This window comes from Hipposideros armiger, unplaced genomic scaffold (assembly GCF_001890085.2).
Source record: "Hipposideros armiger isolate ML-2016 unplaced genomic scaffold, ASM189008v1 scaffold_176, whole genome shotgun sequence".
Lineage (NCBI taxonomy): Eukaryota > Metazoa > Chordata > Mammalia > Chiroptera > Hipposideridae > Hipposideros > Hipposideros armiger.
This window is the reverse complement of record NW_017731526.1, coordinates 1,006,007-1,029,055: the sequence shown is the minus strand read 5'-3', so window position 1 is coordinate 1,029,055 and position 23,049 is coordinate 1,006,007. Positions and strand designations below refer to the sequence as shown.

General features: G+C 40.1%; 1 protein-coding gene across 12 annotated transcripts in view; it reads right to left on the bottom strand.

Moving 5' to 3' along the window:
• The window catches only part of ZBTB20 (zinc finger and BTB domain containing 20), a 769,723-nt gene that overhangs the window by 91,809 nt on the left and 654,865 nt on the right, over positions 1–23,049 (bottom strand). The window lies entirely within an intron of this gene.

Sequence of the window (23,049 nt, the reverse complement as noted above, 5' to 3'; positions counted from 1 at the left end):
ATTCTATTTTATTATGTTACAATTATTTATTTATAATCATTACCTATCTATGACACTGCAATCTTTCATTGCCACTTCATAATCAAGAGTTGACAACATGTCACTTTAATTGCTCTGTTAAAAGAAAGAAAAAAGAGCGATTGGGGTGATAGGAATTGTATTGCAATAACGAGGACACGTGACCGACAACCCAAAAGCAATGGCAAATGTGTCAATAGCGAGGTCCTGAAATCCTGGGTGTTTGTCTAATTTTTGCACAATCAGATCCAAAGGTGGAATTTAGGTTGTAATAGGCCCGATAGAGAGTATTGACAGCTACTGCAGTTTAGTCTTTTTTGAATAAAATTCATGGCTGGGATTCCCAAGCATCACCCATCCCGGAAACAGCATTCACATCAGCTTTGTGGGTGAGCCACACACGGGAGGGAAAAAGGAAACATCAATACCAAAAATCTGCAGTCATCTTCTACCACCTTGACCCGGGTGAGCTGAAGGCCATGGAGGATAACGGATGTGCAATTGTCTCTTTCTTATACAGACAGCAGAGGGGGCGGAAACCACACACTTGTATTTTGCTAATGTAAAAGTCCCAGTGGAAACATTAGCACTCAAAGACATTAATGTGGATTTGGGACACTCCCTGAAGGATTTTGATTCCATTAGAAAAAAAAAAAAGGACGGTGACAGATATAATCCTGCTTTGATATGTTTAATGCCATTTAAAGAGAAACTGCACCCATTTACCTCAGACCGGGACACCAAGAGTTCAAAAAGAGAACTTTCATTTCTCAGTGCAAAGAAAAAGCTTGGAAAATATTATGTGAAAATTAATTTGGCATGCTTCTCTGAAATTTTAGATTTCTGGGATGAGCAAATGGGTACAGTTTTCTTTTAACTGTTTTTGAACACCATGTGTTGAGAAGAAAACAACAGAATGGCAATTGCTCATCCAAAATGCTAACTTGTGGCATGGCACAGTCAAGATGGCCTGCTACCGCCAGAAAGCAGGTGTGTGCTATGCCTCTCACTTCAGTAGCATGCACGCCACATGGCCCTGCAGTCGGCAACCTCTCGCATTTGCTTTTGGAACCTTTCTGAAGGGGACAGTAAACATGACTCAACAGAGCGTCTAGCCTGGGAGGGACTGGCTCCCCCCGGCTTTCTGGGAGACAGGCTCTCTGAGGGAGAACCAATGCAACACTGGAAGGATGTACCAGTTTTGGAATTCTTTGCTAATTCACGTCCTGTGACCTCGCACAGAAGTGACTGGCTTCGGATCATTTTGTGTGGATTAAATTTAGGATCTAATCAGGTTGGAGAGGAATGGTGAAGCTTGTGTAAGGCTGGAGAAGACCTATTAAATCAGCTGGCTCTTGGGGCTGAGCACACAGTTAATGCAGCTGGTATGGATCATGTGCATCTAATCTAAAAGCTTAGAGTAATAAACCCCTCACCCCTCGGGTCCATGGATGAGAGCAACACACAGGATGCACAAAATGACCGGTGTGCTGGGATGCCAAAGCTTCCTCTGTCTGACATTACGGATCCGATATTACATTTGTTCCAGGAATTAAACGATTTTTATATAGACATAGGTCTCATTCAACTCTAACAGTTCTATGAGGAAGAGGAGGAGACAAAAAAAAAGATTTTCTTTCTGTGCTGTAAGAGGCCTGATAAAGAGGCCGACTAACACTCATGACCACGTCTAAGCCTAAGGCAGGTGCCACTTGGAATGAAATCCTGGGATATCTATGCTGCAGGGGTTGACCAGACCTGAAGATAAAGATGTAGATGGGGATCAAAAATGACTATTTTTTAACACAAAGAAATGTGAAATCATTGCTTTAGTCTATGGTTTTAATTAATAAATCAATAACCATTTATTAAAAACCTACTATGTGCAAATATTGTCAACCGAGAGTAGGAAAAAATAAAACCTATAAATACTAAGTTGGAAAAAAATCCTTACGCTTCACAGATATAACTGAGGGATGTTTTCTGTAGGATAGCTTCTGGGTAGGCATTCATGGAGTTCAGAAAAGATGGCTTGTTACCAAATACTTACATGCTATTGTTAATTTTGTTTCTTAAAATTATAATATTCACTATGTATTTTTTAATTGTTGATGGTACATTCTAGGTGTTGAAAGGGATACAAACTGTGTATACATACAATCTCTGTATTTATGAAGCTTATTGACGAGTGGTAGGAGGAATGAGACACATATCAACACCCTCTACGATAGCACAGTACGTAACCAGTGCCCCATGAGACGTACTCGTAAATATGTGTCTTAACAGTTCAGAAGAAGCAAAACCTCCTGGCTACAGACTTACTAAAATGGCTCAATGCACAAAAAGGAAGGGGTTTGGACCACCCAAGCTTTAAGTCAGCAAGCCATGAGCATGCATGGGGGTTTGGCTAGGCTGTGTGTGTGTGTGTGTGTGGTGGGGGAGGGGGGGCGGGAGGATATGTACTCTGTATCCACAACTTCTCACACAGAGTTGTCCTGTAATTAATGTTTACCAAAAGTGTGCACGGATGAAAGAGGAGTCAACATGGATGATGGGCCAGGCTAGTGGGTCTGCATCAGCTCCAGAGAGTAAGATGATGATTAACACCCTGTAGAAAGTTGGCATTAGAATGACATTTTTTCCCCATACTAGTGTGAAAAATTCAGTCTTTTAACCACTCTAGAGTGACAGGAGGTAAAATTCATGGTTCCATCCTTACAAGTGAGGGAAACAATTTGCCCATGTAAAGTGCCCTTGGTATAGGTACTACGATGTCTTTCAAAACAGGAACAAACGAATTCCCTGAAAGCCCTTAAAGAGGACGAGTCAGAATCCATGCTCCCTAGAAATAGTGACGGTGGATTTGGGGTTCAGTAGACACTTATATGGGATCCATATAAGAAGACAGGTTCCCACGCAGAAGAAAACAGAATTTGGATGTCCTGGTGTGGGCCTGGGTTCTAACTATAGAATCACTTTTTCCAATTTTTATTCCTCTTGGACACTCTAACCCTTTACATCATGAATGGTGGCCTTCTGTAGTTGGTGCGTGCGTGTGTGTGTGTTTGTGTGTGTGTATGCGCATGCGCACGCACATGCGTGTGTGTGTGTGTGTGTGTGTGTGTGTGTGTGTGTGTGTGTGTCTTTTTAAGAGGGAGGATGGCATTACTGATGTGCTTTTGTAAAGGATTCAAGGTTGTCTGGATCCTCAAAGAATGCAGTTGAAAAAAAATACTGTTTCTTTGATTCAATGGTGCTTACATTTGGGCAGAGTTTTTTTTTTTTCCATCCTCAAATACAGTATTTGAGACAATCTGCCCACAATGGAAAGCTTTTAGAGCTTCAGGAGTGTAGGCGAACCAAATCAGAACCAATCTCTATGAAAATGGAGACTCAGGCACATGGAAAAAGTTTAGAAAAAAGTCCGGACAGGAGGCGGCCCCACAGAACGATGTCTGACCTCTCTCCTAATTTAAGGTTAGCTGGAGTAGGGCAGGTAAGGAAGGGGCACAGAGCGTTCCAGCTGCCACATGCTCCACTGTCTCACCTATGCCCATATAACGTGGCCCTGTGTTACCAGGGCCTGTGTTACCAGGGGCTCCAGTTGATTTGGGTAAAATGTGTCCTATGATCTAACTGCATGAACCCAGAGGAGGCTAATAAAGGAAAGTCTAGGCTACCTGGTGCTACGGTGAAGGGGCCAACAGATTCTCACTCTGAAAGGACTGGCCAGATCACTCTGCAGGGTATGCATAGCTTGTTTCCTTTTAGCATCATATTAAAACCTATGCATTTTAGTCTTAAAACATAATTAACTCTTAAAAAACATAAAAAAGAAAAGCCTTGCAAACCACAGACACAAAAAGGGTAGAAAATAACAATGATCGCCTTTGAATACTTGGTACCTGCCCAGCAGTTTTTCTTATATGTGGATCTCTTCATATACGTTATCTCATTTGATCCTTGTACCAACAATGAAAGAAGGACAGGATGCCCGTTTTTTATGTGGGGTGCCTAAGGTCCAGAGAGGTTAGGTAAATATCCTCTGGTCACACAGCTAGCAGGGGCTAAACTGGGATTCCACTCCAAGCGCCAGGACACAAAGCCTGTGCTCTTCACCACGCCTTGTGCTTTTCATGGCATAAAATCAGTGTTGGCGGAACTCTGCCCAGCATCTCTGGTGAGCAGAGTGAATCACTTTTATCATTTGCCAACATGTCATAGAAAAAAACCAAAACAACAAAAAAAAAATTAAAACTCCTTGGCTCTAGGAGATTTCCTATCAGCCACCTGAAGTTTGGCTTGGTAACATATTATTTAAATATCTGACAATCTTATACAAACTCTAACAAGAAAAAAAAATTTTTTTTTCATTTATGCTAGCTCCTATGTTAGTTAAAAATCTCCTCTGCCGACATAACAATGTGCCTGGGGAACTCTCTCAGTGCCAGAAACTCATCTGAAAATGCTGAAAAGTCAGAATTGGGGGCCTATAGACTGACTAATGTTACCAGCTGTGAGTCGGCTTGAACATCAGTAATATGATATTTCCCGCTACAATTTGATTTGGTTAAAATGTGTTTGAAGTTCACCCTTTTATTAACTGGAATTACCACCTCCTGTAACTGGAGGGCCCCTGAGAGCAGGCTGCTAGTGCAATCCAGCCTCCCACCCGCCAGCCATCGGTGCATTTCCTGGCAACAAATACTATTACATTGATAACTCAGAAACAGGTCAAAATGTCTTTTCAATAGTTACTAACGTTCCCTTAATGCTCCTTTGCCTCCCTTTGATTCTCCTGCTAACATTCTCTCCCACATTGCAGGAGCAACAGCTAGTAAAGAGAAACGACTGAAAGATGGAAAAAGCCGGCTGCAGCAGATGCAGGTGCTCTTAAGAGCTCCCCAGCTATAGGATATAAAAGTTACACCTCCCTAGGGCCCCGCACTCAGCTCTGCAGGTGAGTCGGGTGACCAGGAAAAACGTCCTGTCCCATCTAGATTTTCATACCCTCCTCTGCGAAAAGAGGAAACTCAAAATGACTGATTATTCAAATTTGCAAAATGCTCAGAGTTCACAGGAGGTAGGGAGCTGTGACTTATTGCAAAGCAGTTGGATTTTAAACTTATTGACACTACTTTCATATCTATACCCATTAGGGTCTGGGCTATCCAAGATAGAAACTTATTTTCATATTAAAAAAAATGATACTGTGGCATATTTTTGTAAGAGACCCTCTGTAATCGTCCAGGGTTTGATCGTTCACTGTGTAAACTTATGGTTTTTTGCCCTCTCTCTCCGAGGAAAACAAGTTTGCTTTTCTGAGTTCACATCACATATGCAACCAAATATTGAGAAGGGGGTGGGGTGGGTGGGTACAGCTGCATCGGGACCTGGCTGATTCTGTGCAGACTTGTTTGGTTGAAGGGATAGCCACCTATAGTAAGCAAGGAGCATACATCCCCTTTTTAATAAGATACATTTCAATTTCCAACACTTCTGAGATGCAGACATCCCATAGGGGGGTTAAGTCATTCATGCCTCATGCTCTAATCACTTCTACTCTAACAGGCCTTGCTTTAGTGTAAAGTGGCTTTGAGTCAGAGCAGGGGGAAGGGGTAGGGATAATTTTGGAACAGGGGTGGTTGGGGGAGAGAATCAGAGTAAGGGGAGGACTCTAGGCCCTGGAGGCGGAGGAGGGGGGGGATGGGAGTGGCCACAGCTGAAAAGGACTAAATCTCCTTTGCAGTTTTCGCCCTGGGCCTTGTCTGCAGCTGGTGCAGCACTGAAAAATCCCTTGGGAGATGAGTAATGCTTTGACCCTTGTGCTGTGTCATGGCTGTGCTGTCACTAGACAGGAGGTCAGCAGTGATTTAAAAACTTGCCAACTTTAGCCTACCTGGTGCAGGGAAAGACAGGTTATTCGGTCCTACAGTTTATACTCTCAAAGACGACACAGTCTGGCACCTCTTGGTCAGATCCCTCCTGCTTTCCTTCCTTTCGCAGGGGAGGAAGAATAGATGCGTGGAAGAGCGGGAAGGAGGGAGAGGACATGCTGGGAGGAGCTGACTCTTCCTGTGTTTCTGCTGTGAGCGAGGCTTTCTGTTAGGTGAGCATCTTTCTGGATCCTCCCAATAATCCTGGAGACATTATTAGCAGTAGGAAGTCTTTTACAGCCTCGGAGGGGCTAACTAGCTAGCTTATGGTGGCCAGTCGGGTTCTCTCCCGGCTCCTAGTTCCTCTAGCTATGTCCTCCTCCTCCTGGTCGGGTGTTTAAAAACTGGCTTTTGGGCCAGTCATGTTGACTGTATCTTTCAGGGTTGCTCAGGACGCCCTGAGTCATCAAAAGCCTCTCTGACTGGCAACCAGGGAGTCAGGAGGCCTGGGTTCTTCTGGTGAAGGCATGGTTCTAATAAACGGCCACAGTGGACAGGCCCAAGAGCCTCTGTGGGATCTAATCCAGACCCTACAATTCTGTCATTCATTCTCATCAAGGTGGCGGCAGGGAATGTGCGTTTGAACAGTATAAAACTTAGCAAGAACTATGTCCATTAATTAGACGCCACAGGTAGACTAAAGAGAGGGACGCCCTCCTCTCAATGCCAATTTTGAGTAAGAAGGATGGAAGGATTGATATGAGCTGAAGGCAGAAGGGAAAAGGAAAAGGAGGCCACAGAGCACACAGGATGGGAGCCGGAGGCTGACAGAGGCCCAGGGCCAGAGCTGCGAGATCCAGTTGTTTTTAGAATACATCGATGTGTACGATCATGGTTTGTATCTAGTCTAAGATAACTTGAATACTAGATGTTCTTCTTAAATTTTCAATTTAATGGTTGAAGCCTATTTTTAACTATCCAATAAAGGGCAGAGACTTCACTGCAACACCATTTCTCCCAAGTATTAACCTCTAGCAAGAAATACTTGGCTGAGACAACTCCCGAGTTTCTGATTACAAATCAAGATCATCTTGATTATAATCATCTCAAGGTGTTTGGAGAAAGGAAGGAGAGATGGGTTCTTCTTAACCACACTGTATGGACAGAAATCTCCAGAGTTTAACGCAGGAATTAGCTTCTGAGGAATCAAAGAAGGGGATCATTTTCAGTAGGAAAAGGCACGTGACTGATACCTTTAGCTGGCATGCCAGGGAAAGATGAATTCCAGGCAGGACCGGCTGCATAATTAGTGGGGCTCAAAGCAAAATGAAAATGTGGGGTCTCTTATTAAAAAAAATCATTAGGAATTTCAAGATAGCAACAGCAGAACATTAAAGCAAGCACAGGGCCCTTGTAAGCGGGGTCCCATGCATCTGCGTGGGTTGTATACCCAGGAAGGTGGTCCTGATTCTAGTTATTGTTTTTACTAAGGCATTTCAGTCACACTGTTACCATGGCCAAGATTAAGGAAGATGCACCAACACTCTCAGTTAACTCTGTCTTCCTAGGGTAAGGAGGCTGCTGAATTCCACAGCAAGGATCAGAAAAATCTGGGGTCTGCCAACGTGTCTGATAGATTGCAACGGGACTGGCTTCTGCCATGTTTGTCACAGCCACTACTGATCCCCACTTCTGTCACAAACTAAAGATGCCCAGGATATCAATGTCTGCGAATTGAAACCTATTTTCTAAAAACACAAACTTCCCTGGAAAAAAACCCAAAAAACCGAACCAAAATAAAAACCAAACAAAACAAGCAGACGTTACTAAAAAGAAGCTGAGTTTCCTGGATGTAAGTCCTGTCCCTGATTTCTTTCTGGCCTTACCTGGAGCAGGTCTTGGGCATGTGCACACAGGCTCAGAAGCACAGGTGAATTACCACAATAACTCTTTTCAGTTTGGGAAAAAAATAGAGGAAATAGGAGAACCTGGTTATAGCCCAGTAGAAACTCACTCGTTTCACTAACTGTGTGCTTGCTCCCTCTCTCTCCTCTTATCATGCTAAGTTGGAGCTATGACTTCACTCTCCATGGAAGCTCAGTTTCTCTTTCATGGAGCAGAGAAAAGCTATTAGAGGGTAACCGTCATGTCTAAAAAATCACATTCATTTATCTTCACCTGCCCTCCTCATGTCATTATCATTCCACTGAGGCCTGTATATAGAAAGCAGAGATTAAAAAGCCATGATGAACATCAAAAGAATAACAGCAGTACGAAGTAGATAAATGTGGCCTCGTTTCCAACAATCTTAGGGGTTTTATATATACTGAGCCTGATTCTCGTCGGGACAGACCAGGAGCCTGGGCAGATGCCAAGGATGCGTGTGTAGGCTGAAGCTCATCCTCGTCTTCTGATGTATCTTTGTCCTATTTTCTACAATATACGTGTCTGATAGAGAGAACCAGTTCACTCCTACAGACACAATTATACTTTGATACTAGACATTGATTTAGGATATTTTAAAAGGTATCTGTTGGCAAAGCTAACCTTTTCTTTTGCTTAATAGGTTCGTACTCCCTTGAGTAAGGCCACTAGGATCTGTAAGTAGATGAATATGTATTTGAATCTCTACCTATAATCATGCTTAGATTTGAAAAATTCGTCCATTTCACAGAGGTGATATAGGCTCAGTCATTATTTTCAAGTGTTTTAACAATTAGTAATTAGCAGAGGAGGATTTAATTTTTTTTAAAAGTGATTGACCTTCACAACAGATGCATACATAAAATCCTGATTCATTTATTTTTAAGTCATTCTCCCCTGCTGTAAATAGATAGCTTTAGTATATACATTTATATACGTGTGCACAATCAGCCTTAGCAATACTGCTGTGAAGGAGATGAGGATAGATGGTTTTCTATTTATTTGACAAATACACTATTACATAGACAGGCTCAGTGAAGTGTCCTGTAAGGAAGGGTAGAGCTGGGGAAAAAACCTGCCACCTCTGCTGTCATGTCATACCTCTCTGCAATGGGGCAGCCATTGTTTCCGAGTGGGCAAAGCAATTTCCCGAAAAAAGACTTTACTCTTTTTCTCTCCCCTGTGCTTTCTCTCTCCCTCTCTCTCTTCCTCCCCTCTGGGATTATTATAAACTATTGATAAATGTGGCTGCTCTAACTTTATATTTGTTCCTCATGGGCTCTGATGGGTTTTAGCTCTTAAGAGAGCGTAAGAAAAAAAACAAATCACCTCTGAAAACCTATGTATAGTGCCAAGTGAGTCCTAGTTAGAGGGATCACTTCCTAAATTATATAAATGTCTGACCACTATGCTGTACACCTGAAATTGATATAAAATAATACTGAATGTCAACTCTAATTGAAAAATTTAAAAAGGGGGAAAAGATCAATAATATTGTGATAGTATGGTACAGTGTCAGACGGTTGCTGGACTTGCTATGACGATCACTCCTTTAGCACAGGGAATACAATCAATAATGTGGTAATAACACTGTATAGTGCTAGGTGGGTACTGTTGAATAACTATGATGTACACCTGAAACTAGTATACTATTGTATGTTAGCTGTATTTTAATACAAAATCTTTAAAAAAATCACCTCTGACGTGCAATAATGATAATGCTGGGACAGTGAGTTTGAGTTGAGGTCGCTGTGGAAGTTGATACTGATACATGTGAAGTCTTGGACTCCCCTTTCAGAGGAGCTAGTCCATCAGCTCTGAGGTGACATGACATGAAGCAGAGGCTTCCCTGAGGCAGGACCCGCTCACCAATGCCCCGCTGGTCCCCTGGGACTACAAGGGCCGGAGCTTTCGGCTGCGCCCCCTGTGAACGGCTTCAACGTGGACCTGTTCTCTACTGTACATCAGGGCTGCATCCTGTAAGCTCTCGACCTTAAAGAGTCTTTCTCTATTTTGGTACATATTGCATGTCACTGCCAGTGCTGTATTTGATTAAAAATAGGCCCAACTGTTATTTGGCCAGGGGAAAAACTATTTTGGTGTTATTTTAACTCTTTATTATTTATTTTGTTAATTATTTGTGTGAATTAAAAAAAAAATCCTAGATTTCGTGCCTCTTGTCATGCTTCTGGTTCAAGTTTCCCAATGTTATCTGGTAAATGCTTAGGAAACACAATTTTATTTTCATAAATCCTCAACAAAAAAATCGTGAAAGAGAACAATACTGAGAAACACACACTGAATTTTGAAGCTAAATGTTAAGTTACTTTATTCTGAAATATCTGCCACTCTTATTCATATTAGGATGTAACACTGCCAACAAATTAATTATCCATACTTAATTTTTTTTTAAATGACGGGACAAAATTCTGAGTTGCTTTTCTTGTGGTAAAAACTGTAACCCCTGCAGCATAATATTCCCCAAGGAACGTGTGCCCGGTGAAACTGGCTTCAGTGATTTCTCAATACCTTCCAGAAAGCTGCCTCTGTTTAAGACCTGGACTCTACTGGATTCATGCCATCAGGTACCCGGTCTGCAGGTGCCACTCAGACATGTAGAGCGTGTGTTTGGGGATGACACACAGTGGAATCGGGACAGGAAACAGAGCTCTGTCGTACCAGTGCATTTATTATAAGAAACGAGTTATGCTGCAACTGCTTTGCTCTTTTATATTCTAGGCAACACACCAGTGAATATAATTCATAATGAACATATTCAACATTTTCCCATCAGTTCAATACATTATTCATAAATATTAGAGGTGGAAAAGACCTCGTAGATTACTGAGTCCAAACCTCCTTGCCGCACCTCCCTTTCCCCCAACTGTTGATGCTAGCTCAAAAACCAAAACCAAAAACAATGACGAGTCACCCTAGGAAAGCAATGAATTCACAAGTTTGACAAGTAAAACAGGAAAGCTCCCCAGAAGCCTGTATTTATTGAGGGTGGGGAAGTCCGAGGCCTCTCCGTGCCGTTGGTGGGGCTCACCGAGGACTAGGAGCATGGGGGCTCTTTCTATGAAGACAGGCCAACGAGGGGAATGCCGATTTCTCCTCTTGAGAATCATAGCTCAAGGGAAAACCCAAGAGGCAACACCATGTCGGTGGCCAAGTGCTCACTCTCTGTCTCTACAACCTGGTGAGTGGACTCGGCACTCTTCTCTGCGGTGAGAACGTGAGATACTGACAATAACGATAAAAAAATGCATAAATGAATAGAGAGTTAAAACTACTAGAGAATGCTCCCTGGGATTATCTGTACTATCAAGATAGGAAAACTCTGCAGATGCTCCTGTCTCTCTAGAGGACGAAACGCTTGCATTTTAATATTCTCAGCAGCTGGTTCCTGTTGAATGCCATCAGAATGATTCAGCCACCCACCAGGAACACCAGTCACAGCAAGTGCACACGCAGAAATCTGCAAAACTTTCTTCTCTGGATGCCAACACCATCACTCTGGCCAAGTCAGAGCCCTTTCCTGAATTGCCAGTTTTACTAAATGTGACCTTGTTCCCCTCACAAATACTAGCTCACTCTCAAATACATGCCACGTCTGGCTGATTAAGGTGCAACGTTCTTCCTGACTTGAGCACATCCTGCTGTCGGCCTCTCTCTGGCCGTGGCCACACGATCTGCCCCCTTTTTAATTTTCTCACGATTCACCATGACCTTGGAGGACCAGCAAGATCCATATACATCCTGAGTCCACTCTGTATGCCGTCCCGCCGACAGCCGGACCTGTGCATTTAAGGCTGTATCTCCACTCCAACATGCCTCAACTTATGTGATCATTTTCATTTTTTTAGAGGTTTCTCATTTCCACAGAATGTGGTTGCATAACAGGAAAAACAAAAATGTGCCGATGAACTGCTTTGACCATAAACCTCAATAATACAGAATTATCATGCCGTACTCAAGTTAGAGAAAATTCTATACTCGCCCCCTTCTTTGCACAGACCAGATGAGACACTAAAAGGAAGAAATGCCAAAGATGACAGCTAGCTATCAAAAATGTCTCACTGCCTCATTTTCAGGTCCCCAAAGTAAAATCTAAGGACATTCAACACAGATTCAGGTGCTCTCAACAGCCATGAAAATATATGGCTGGAGAGGGAATCTATAAATGTAATGAATACACAATTGGCTTATAACAGATGCAACTAAAATTAAATTCGATATCTTGACCTGCTCTCCAAAGTGAAAGTTTCTAGTTCAGGCTACAGACAGAGGTATAACAAGCTCATTAATCACATGAACCAGAACTACAAGCTGACACTTCTGGGGATGCTGCAAAGAGCAGTCCTAAGTGGCTGGAGGGACTATTGGGAGCCTGAAAGAGAGGGGGGCCCTAACTTTCTACAGTGAGCAACAGTGGTATCTTTTATGGTGTATGGAGGTTGGCAGTGGTCACGACTTTACACTGTTCTGAACTTCCAGGAAAGAATTTAAGGATTTTGTTAAGGAAGTAATGGACTTGCATAAAAAGATTCAATATATTTGTATTCCGTTCCTTGTACGTAAAAGTCATTTTGTTTGTTTCTGTAGGAGATTTTGAACTCAATAAGATCTATCTGTGACCTCAAGAAGAATATTGTTGGAAAAAACGCGAGGCAAGGGGCTATTAAGAATAGTAGTAATAGCAGCAAGAATGATACTGAGTGATGACCATGTGCCAATCATTGTGCTCAGTATTTTACATTCCTTTTCAAGGAATTCTTACAATATTTCAGCAAGGTAGTTATCATTTTCCATTTACAGCAGTGGAAAGTGAGGTCCAGTGAAATTAAGGGCATTGCCTAAGGTTTCAAGATCCTCACATTACAAAGAAACACACAAATGGCTAATGTGTATGACAGACTATGACAGGAGCCATTAAAATATAGAGTATTGTAGAAATCAAGGAGACAGAAATTGCTTCTATTTGGAAACACCAGGGGATGTGATTATGTATGTGCTGCAAGCTTAGGTAACGAGGAGTAGCCCCGGTTGTAATGTGTTCAAACGTGTTGAATCAGCACCCTCTGATTAGAACGTATACTTTAGTAAAATAAGATACACCGATCTGTATGGGATGATTTCTAAGTGAAGGACTCTTTTCTGAAAGATCTTCTGACTACAATTTCTCAAAAAAATTTTTTTTCTTTTCTTTCCTTTTTCTTCTTCTTTTTTTGTTTTTGTTTTTTTTTAGTAAGGGTAGAGGAAAGAAGAGAAATGAGATACAAGAAATGAGATTACCTTGGAGGGAATGTGGGGGTCAGGGGAGCAGTGTTAACAGCAGGAGGTGCCTAGGCAGTTCATGATGTGGGTACATTCTCTTACCTTTCCCAGAATGCCTTACCCTCACCACACATATTCGCTCCTGCCTTATCTAAGGTGGGGATATTGGTACAGAAATGGAAACCTCGAGGGTTTGGTTCCTTTGATCTCTTCTTCAATTATTTCTGAAATATCATCTACTTTTTACTTTTATAAATCTGTTTTAGGGGTCAGGCTTGTGGTGGAGTAGCTAAAAAACTTGAGTTGTAGTACAGTTTGTCTTTCACATCTTGAAGAAGTTTTGTCACTTCTCTGTTTAAATTTTCTAATTGGCAAAGTGAATGGTTTCAGCCCAAAGAGCATTTCTTAATCTGTTAACCCCCCTGCCCCTTTCGATGAAAATAAACCCTTGTGCTTTTCGGTAAATTCTGCCACTCCTCTATTTAGAGTCCTGGTTCACAGAATCCAATGTACAGCCCCACTAGCCAAGATGGATTTGCAGAGCTTTACTTTCTCTGTTTTTTTAAGCTTTTCTCTTAAATTGTGCTTTCCAAATATATCATTGTAATATATAAAACATGCATTCTTTTTTTTCAAATTCTATATGGTCCTACACCAGATATTTCAATATTCCTTTCTGGAGAGCTTGCTAACCCATTCACCCATAATGAGATATCTAAGTCTCCTTCAAGCTCTAAGATGCAATGATTATGATTCTATGATGCTGATATGTGCTTTGTCGACACTTAAAGCAGAGCTTTTCAACTTCAAACAATAGCATAACAAGTTCCTATAACAATTACACTTATATGAATCTTTAAGCAGATGTCATAACAGCTCTTTACAATTATTATCACACCGGACAGGCAGGGCTTATAAGGTTGCTGTAATTCTCAGCAAAACGGAATTCTACAGTTGATTATATCCTATAGGGAAAAATATTGCCTATCTATCTAGTTTTAAAATTGACTGACTCTTTTGAGTATCTGTTAATTTTGCAGCCAGCCACAAGCTTTAAACATCTCCGATAACTTCCCTCGTTAGCCCCCACTCCACCCCGGCTCCCGCGTCTCACCCTTCTGACCTTGCCCACTGAGTTCATTCTTACTGATGTAATCACACAGGCCTTTTTTTTGTAGTTACATCGTCACAGTGCTTATTAGAATTACCATCATTCCTATTGTGCCTTAGGTCAACCAAATGAAATGTGCTTATGCAATTTGTTGTCATGTGAAGTTTTCAGCTAGGATTTCTTCATCCAGAAGGACAATTTTATTTTATCTGATCAATAAATAACTAGCCTATCCAATGACTGGAAAAATTGGTAGAAAGTCATTCATTGGGGCAAAATCTTAAGTCTAGACAGGTTTTTGTAAACCCGGACAGTGGCATTTCACTGACCTTCAATTCACAGTTTCAAAATTTATTAGTGTCAACTTAGTCTTACAATCTATTGTAGAATAAGCATAAAATATGTGTGATCTATATTTATGTGTGTATTGAGCTTAATAAATTAGTCAGGAGTCAAAGTATTTTTAAAGAAATATTCATTCTATTCCACACTGACTAATTCACTGACTTTTAGCTATAGCCTAAAACATTCTTTTGGCTTGTAGCTTAAACCTTTAAAAAAAATAGAGTACATAGACTGTGAAGTGGCAGTGTAGTTCACTGTGACAGTCTATACATTCCTTAACTTTTGTTCTTTCTATGGTCAGGGTATATACAAGTACAATACAATAGTTTAAATCTAGGAATTTTTGTTTGGCTAAACTCTGAATACATAGCATAAATAGAGTTGAAACCTTGGCATTTCATCATTCCTTTATATTATAAGGCTCATAATGCCACCTTATAAAAGATATATTCGTATATTTTCATGTTCAATCAGAAGTGTAGGGTTTCAGGTCTGGGAATGGATTACAGATCATTCTCTACTGGTTATTTTTGGCTGTAAGTATATTGATCATTTTATCATTTTCTTGTTTTAAACTGCTTTAAACACAGCACAAATGTTATTCTCATCATGCCAGAAATGGGTTTGGAATTGATTTTGAGTTTCCATCAATTTTACTCTTTGCTCTCTGTGAGAAGTTTTTCACTCGGTTAAATTCAAAAGGCTAGGTTTGTTTAAAAGATGTCAGAATGCAACATGTAGAGATCTTTAGCTGGACAACAAAATTTACATTTTCTGCTTTAAAAAGGAATAAAAATCATTGAATTTATTACCATGGACTTTATCGGAATTAGTGAAGAATCATTCACATGAATAAAATTTCAAGGGCTTTCTCTTCATGTAAGTGTTTGACAAAAGCATGTATCTTCTGAGAAGCCAGCCTGATTGGTCCAGGTTGGCACTGTTTCAGTGTTTGGCCTACGGCGGCTGCTTAGGAATAGTTTTGTCTCATCCTCTCTTATTTTCCTGGACCGTATCGGACTCAGACACGTGGTATGCAAAGGAAATCCAAGTCCTTTAAAAATGCTATTTCTTATGGTACTAAAGCCAAGCCCAGCTCTACTTTGGCCAAATGATCTTATCAAGATTTAACAAGAGATATTCAATAATATCTCCAAACTGTAAGAAGACCCTCCACCAAGGAAGATAATTTATTACATACAGTATACATATATTTTTCCTCCTGGTACCAGGGAGGGATGTAATCAAACTTACTTTCTTAGTACTGCAAATAATATAACACCGACATGAATTTTATGGCAATTATTAATTTCAATTAATTTAAAGAAATAAACAAGTAGTTCTTTTCATATTAAAACAGATACTGGAGATCTATCTTCAATTATTGCTGAAAATATTTTGGCTTCCCTACAGGTACTTTACTAGCACAGCTGCTTTGCCCCCCTCTGCACTGTCAGAATTCAGAACTTGTAACATTTCAGCCAGGTTCGATCGACTAATTGGATGAAACAATTGTACCACAGTATTAAGATTCCTTTGCAGAATCGAATGAGAGGAGATCTGCACAGGTCAGATACCCTGAAAGATTTGTAACAAATACAGCCCAAATTCTGTAAGTTCCATACATTTTTCTACAGTTCCAGTAATAATCACTTGTACAGTAAGTACTAGGATTTAACTTCGTACTTAAGAATATCAACAAACAGGGAAAAATTTAGACATGTAAACTTCATTTGCCACCCATCTTTACTTCCCTCCTGCACTATGTTTTGTGTTTTAGAACAAATGCTTCCTCTCTTTTGAAACTGCCAGGAAATCTCTTCTCCAGCCATCTACACCCTTGGTTGTCCATGTGTAGTAGGACACACCTTAGAACAGAGAGCCCCACAAACTAGAGTGGGATGTTAATGTAAGCACAGACTTAGGGGGAAGAGCTCCATCTACTGAATCAGTTAGATCATCGTTTGCACCCTATAGTTATCCTAAGTTATCCCATTCACCACTTTCAACCTCTTAGAGACGCTGGAGGGAATTGAAAAGTTACAGACCAAAACAAACAAACAAACAAACAAAAAAAACCAAACCCCTCCCCCTCCAAAAAAAAAACGGCTTTGAATTTGATGCCTTACTGAGTATTTCCCAGAGATCCTGAATTTCTTTCCTTTGCTCTTCCCCAATCTCCAAAGCTTTCCATGTTTCAATATAAAAGAAGAAGGGGATGCTTTGCTATGTAAATCATCCCCGGAAAGAGGTAGAAAGCTATTGGTTATTGAAGGAAAAGCCCCAGATAGCTGACGGGAAAACAACAGAAAGAAAGTAACTACCTGGCCGGCTGAGCAGCCCAGGTAAGAAGCAAAGAGAAGAGCAGCCTACTTACTCCTCCTGCCTTGCATCACTGGTAGGGAAGTCTGCAGCCACCCAGGAGCAAGCTCTTCGGGGCTCTCCCCAGCTGCATCGTGTTGCTGTGGCATTGGGAATTTGCTGTGGCTTCATTAGATGATGGGGGTATGCTTTAGCAAGCCAAAAAAGTCACAAACAAAATTGAGGGAAGACAAAAAAAAAATGTACGAAAACAGCTGATCTTACTGGAGAAGCTCTTGGCACTTCCTTTCAGATGCCACAATTTTCTTTGGTATTTCCCGGTTCTGTGATCAGAAAAATTATCCTATCATGTTTATTATTGTTGTTTTTTCAGGGTTGCTGTTGGTGAGGCGTGGTGCAGTGAGTGAGAGCAAACAGACAGACCAGGGGGTAGCAAGGTAAAAATACTTCTCCCACTAGTTCGAAAGCTTTCCAGGAGATTACCAGGTTAAAAAGTTTCTTCTTCAGAATACTGAAGACATATAGAAACCACATATAGGAAAAAATGGTCACAGTCTTTCTAGATTGGGAAAGTAAAAAAAAACCCACAGTAACAGATATGGAACAAGCAAATTGTATCTGAATAAACTTGAACGTTAATATGGCTGTGTAATATTTGGGAGTATGTTAAGACATAAAAATACTTTATAAATTAAGATAAATTATTAGACTACAAATAGATATTAATAAGTATATACATATATTAAGTAATCAGATGGAGGCAACAATTAATCGGATTTTTAAATTAGAGAAAAATAAAAATTATAATAAATAAAAGTTTGCATTAATGCTAACCCTCATTTATGCAAAAACAGAATATAAATATAAAGTGGAGTCATTTTTCTGTGTGCACGTGTGTGCGCGCGCGCGCGCGCGCGCGCGTATGTATATCTGCACAAAGTATTAATGAATAACTTTGAAAGGTAATACGTGCATAGAAAAAAAAACTGAATTATTTTAGACTGGGCATTTAAAATATCAGCATTAACCTGGCAGGTTTCTTTCCTTTTCTAAAAAAATACATGTAAGTTTCAGGTTCTGTTTTACAGCATGGGAAAAACAAATTAGAAAAGCATTGCATATCAATATGTATATTGTAAAAAATTCATTTGCATTTATTAGAATATTTAGTTCTCAAAAAATGGCTAATTGGATTTTCTTCAAGCCTTTGCAAGACAAGTTCAGTTCTGAGTCAAGAATAACTATGAGGCATTTCATCTCAAAATGAAAAAAATGTTTGGATAGTTATAAAGGCCTGAAAAACGAGATCATCTCTACCATAACTATAACAAACAGCTAATGAATAAATATATTCTGGCAAGAATCGATAAGAATTGCAAAGCCTGAGAGGGTCATCGCAGACTTGAGAAAGGTAACCAAGTGAGGAAACATCAAACCGAATCAATGGAAATAAAGCATTCTGAAAAATGGAAAGTGTTAAAAATCACTGACAAGAAATAATAGACCTCAATAGCGATGACAACAACAAAACAAAACAAAACAACTGGAAATATGTCTCCAGAAGCAAAGTATGACTACTTATTAAACAAGAGAGAACCCAATTCTTTTGTCATTCCCTTTGGATGCCTGGCTTAAAAAAAAAAAAGAAGGTTGCACAAAAGATACATGTGTTCACTTTCTGGTATTATTACAGGCCCACCTAAGATTTAGCTTTCGATTCCAGATGAGCTCAGGCATGTTCAGACTAGCACATCTTTGCTCTGTAAGCACAGAGCTGCTATCATTTCACTGGCAAATTCTCGTATCCCCAAATTTATGCACAACAGACGCCCTTAAAAAACCTGCAAATTTCTTACTTCAGTCAAATACATCATTGAGTTAAAAAAAATTTTTTTTTTTAAAATTTACTCTGCTAGTATTATGCTGAAAAGTTAAGGCAGGCGACTCCTATAAGAAAGGAAAGTTGAATAGTACTTACCCTAAGTGTAATGTGCAAGCCTTAATGGGGGAATCTACTCTTGCTCTATGATTTTTAGAAGGGAGTCCAGGTCTACACTCAGCTCTCACTCTTTTCCCTTCTGGAAAACTGAGAAGACTCACTGAAGGTGGCTCTGAGAAAGATCATACAAATCAACAGCCTTACCTGTGGCCATTCAGAAGACTGCACTTTGGTGTGTGTTTAAAACTATGAATAAAGTCAGATACAGCGCATGCTCAGCAGGCAACTTAAAAATATTTATAACATTGTTGTTTCAAAAACAAATTTCCTCAAACAAAGCAAAACTCACATTTCTTATCCATGCCAAGTTTCACGTTCTGAGACAAAGCTGTTTTGGAGTTCTCCGCTGGGGGAAAAAAGGCTTCTAAAATTTTTTGTTGAACGAAAAATAGTTCTCCCTTCCCTTTTGGGTACTCTCTTAAAGGGGTGGAATAGATTTTCCTCCAAGTTTCAACAAAAGGCACCTCTGGCTAAGATAAGGCGTTAGAAATTTAAGGTCTGTAAAAAATAATTTTAGAGAAAGTAGCAAGGAATTAAAAACTATGGGCTTAAAGAATGCAATGGTCATATGAACCTTCAAGGCAGTCTTGCTTTTCACAATTAAAAAAAAATCTTGATCCAAACAGGATCTATTATGTACATCTATAAAAGTTAAGTAGCGGTAAGAATTAATGTATAGACAAACATTTGCATACCTAGAGACGTTATATTTTTCTTTTGCTAACTAAAATCTGAACTCTTTAAAACTGAAAAATACATTAAAAATTTAGGAGAAACCCAGGATGATGTCAGTATAATTCCTCTGTTTTACATAGCAAGCATGGAGAGGAAGGCATGTCATTGGGTTAAGTTTCGTGTGATACAAAATTAAAAAAAAAAGGTTAAATATGTTTTTTAAAGTATTGATTGCAGCAGAAATGCCTGTGTTACCCCTAGCTGGGAATTTCTCCCTCCTCCTTGAGTTCCCCTAAGTATTCCATTTTACCGTCTATCACCAGATCCTGCACAGCCCACAGATCTCACAGATCTCACAGATCTTATTTAAATCTCTCACTTAATTCCTAAGTCTCTGAATGACTTTCAGCCCCTGGTCTCCTTTCCAGGGGTGCTCAGTTGGCCTCACAAAAGCCCCACAGACATCTCTCAGTATCTCGAATGCTTTCAAGCTCAGCAGAAGGTGCCAAAAAAAAAAATCAACGATTAAAAAAAGTTTATTAAAGTGAAACTAGGAGTGTGGAGATTTGAAGAAGTTGCTTCTACTTTTGTTTCCCTCTCAACTCAGCACAGGTGTTTCCTAACTTATACTCCTATGCATGCTGATGAGGGGGAGGGTTAAATTAAGGTGAGGGAGTGCGCCAAGGGCCGGCCAGCAAGCATTTAGGATCTCCAGCCTCGTGTGTTAATGGATGTGTTTAAAAACCGACCCCCCAAAATGCCTAGAATGAGGTTTCTTTTTGGCAAATGATTAAACTAGTATACTGAAATAATTAAAGCTTTGTCCTTAAATAAAGCATCAGATCAACAGAACAAAAACAAAGATAAAAATTGCACACACATATGCATGCGCGTGCGCGCACGCGCGCGTACACACACACACACACACACACACACACACACACACTCAAACACACAGATACACAAAACTAGTGGGTGAAGGGAGAAGGAAATTAAATAAAAGAAAACAAACAGAGTCCTAACAGGCCATTCTCCGAAAAGGAATCTAAATAAAAAGTCATATGATATCTGATAGTGCAGGACACGTCGCCAAGAACTGGAGCGGATTGCCTACAGGAAGAAAGGGCCAGTGTATTCCAGCTCAAAGAGCTTTTCTTTCCTCCTCCTCAATTTTTTTTCCCTTTTCTCCTCGACTGTGAATGTGTTACTCTCAGGTCAGATCCATGAAGAATCCCAGAATGACAGCTATCACCTTTCACTGTACTCTTGGCGGCACGACTAGCTGATAGGAGCTGCCTGAGTTGGGATCAAGAGGGGATAGTGCAGGTTTCAGTACCAGCCTCTGACCATCACCCCTCTACCCCTTTCACAAACCCCCTTGGGCACATCAAAAATAGACCCCCTGCAAAAAAAATAAATAAATAAAAGCAAAAGCAAAAAAACAAAACAAAAAATAAAAAGACAAGCACAACAGCCCACAGCAACAAAAGAGTTCGGGGTGTGTGTGTATGGTGGGGGCGGGGGGGGGGGTGATCAGAAACAAGCCAAAAAGGAAAAAATAACTCTTGCCTTCAATATAAAACTTTTCGAGGACCGGTTTTTCTTTTCTCTTATTTCGATGACTTCCTTTTTAAAGATATTTTTCTCCTTCAGCATTATTAAAAGCATTCAAAATATCTACAAAACTATAGAAAAGTCTGAAGGCAAAACAAGATTTTTCCTGAAGAAAACACATAACTGTAAGTAAGAAGGGAGCTACCCTAGAAAATTTTGGATTTGCCAGAAGTTCCCCCAATTCTAATGTCTTTCGAGTTCAAGTGCAAACACTTGCCACCTAGCTTTTGTTTTTTTCTCTGAGGGTCATTACTGAGGCAACACATACACAGTAAGGTTTCCCCTCCACCCCCCAAGACTCCTTGTTATCAAGTTACTTCAAAAGTAAGGCGCTCACACCTCCCAGTCAGAAGGGTTTACTGACTAGACATCACACTTTCCCCTGCTATGTATTACACCCTTAAGCAGCAATTATATAAATGCATTCTAAAAATATGGAAAAATGTATATATCTATATTTTCCCTCCCCAGGGACAAAAATAGATTATATTTTCGGTGAATGAAAAAGAAAAAAAGAGTTTCTGAATCTTGAAACCACTGTTGTAGCTAGTTTCCACTTCGTAAAATAGTTATCTGTAGTTAGGTACTATACATAATATATAAAATTTTTGTGGTGCTTATAAAATTTCCCCCTTATTCAGTTTTGTTTCTATTAGGTACCTTAATAAGAGTGCCAAATGACAATCAAAATAGAAATGCATTACAATAACTTTTCGAAAGAAATCATTTTCTTGGGTTCATAATTCATTAATATTAGGATAAAGGTATAAATGTACAGCATACAGAAAAGATGGAATTGTTTACTACATTTTGCACATAGAGCTCATGCTGATTTCTTTTTCTTTTGTGGGAGCATTAATTTGAAAATGATAAGCACTGTAGAATGTTTGCTACAAACACAAATTCACGGTAAAAAACACACAGGCACAGGCAAAAATCAAATGGAGAACACAAAGCTACATGGCAATCAGAATCATTGAAAAATCTTGGTCTGTACTGTCTTTCGCTTGAACTACTGTATCACGGATGGGGGCAAGTAATCTCTCTGGGGGTTTTGCCATTTACGTAATTAGATAGAAACAAAGATAAAATACAAATATCTACTCCCTTTGTACCTTTCTTAATAACTGACAAGTGACACCTTTGAAGCAGATGGATGGATGCAAAAACTTGCGAGACCGAATGAACTAATGTACCCCACTGATATTCTGGGAACCCAAATTCCATAATTAACTTTTTACCCAAGTGGCAGGAGTAGAAGATGTTCTCGGCATTAAATTGATTTTCTGGTGGACTCTTGTTCTCTCCGCCACAGGATTTTGGAGAAGCAGAAAGGGGCAAGAGATGACCAGAGAAGGTGCATCCTGAACAACTTTTATTGTGAGTAGAGAAAAATAGCATAGAGTGAGCAGAAGAACAGTTGGATTTAGAAAGATTAAAAGAGGAGAAAAGAGCAACATACCCAACTTAATTAGTCTTTTTCCTTTTTATTTTTTATGTCTGTATATATATTGGGGTGATGGGGAAAAAATATTTCTTTTGAATGTCTTTGTGTTTTTATAGAGTGAATGTTCTGTTCCTGTCTCTTTCTTTTTAGGCGAAAAACTAATAAAAATAGAAAAACATATATCAGACATTAAGCTGACTCCCCCCCACCCCCCTTTCCTTTGTAAAGAACTCTTTGTTCTCTAGTGAAAATGCTGAAAAATCCCCGGGCAGCTAGCTACTCCCTGAAACAAGTGCAAAACACTTAGAGGCTTTTGGGCTGGCTGGGAGCCAGGAACCCTCCCGCTGTCTGGTTAGAGAGGAAAAAAAGAAGAGAGAGGGAGAGAGGGGAAGAGAGATTGGGGGGGGGAGAGGGAGAGAGAGAGAAGGAGAGAGAGAAGGAG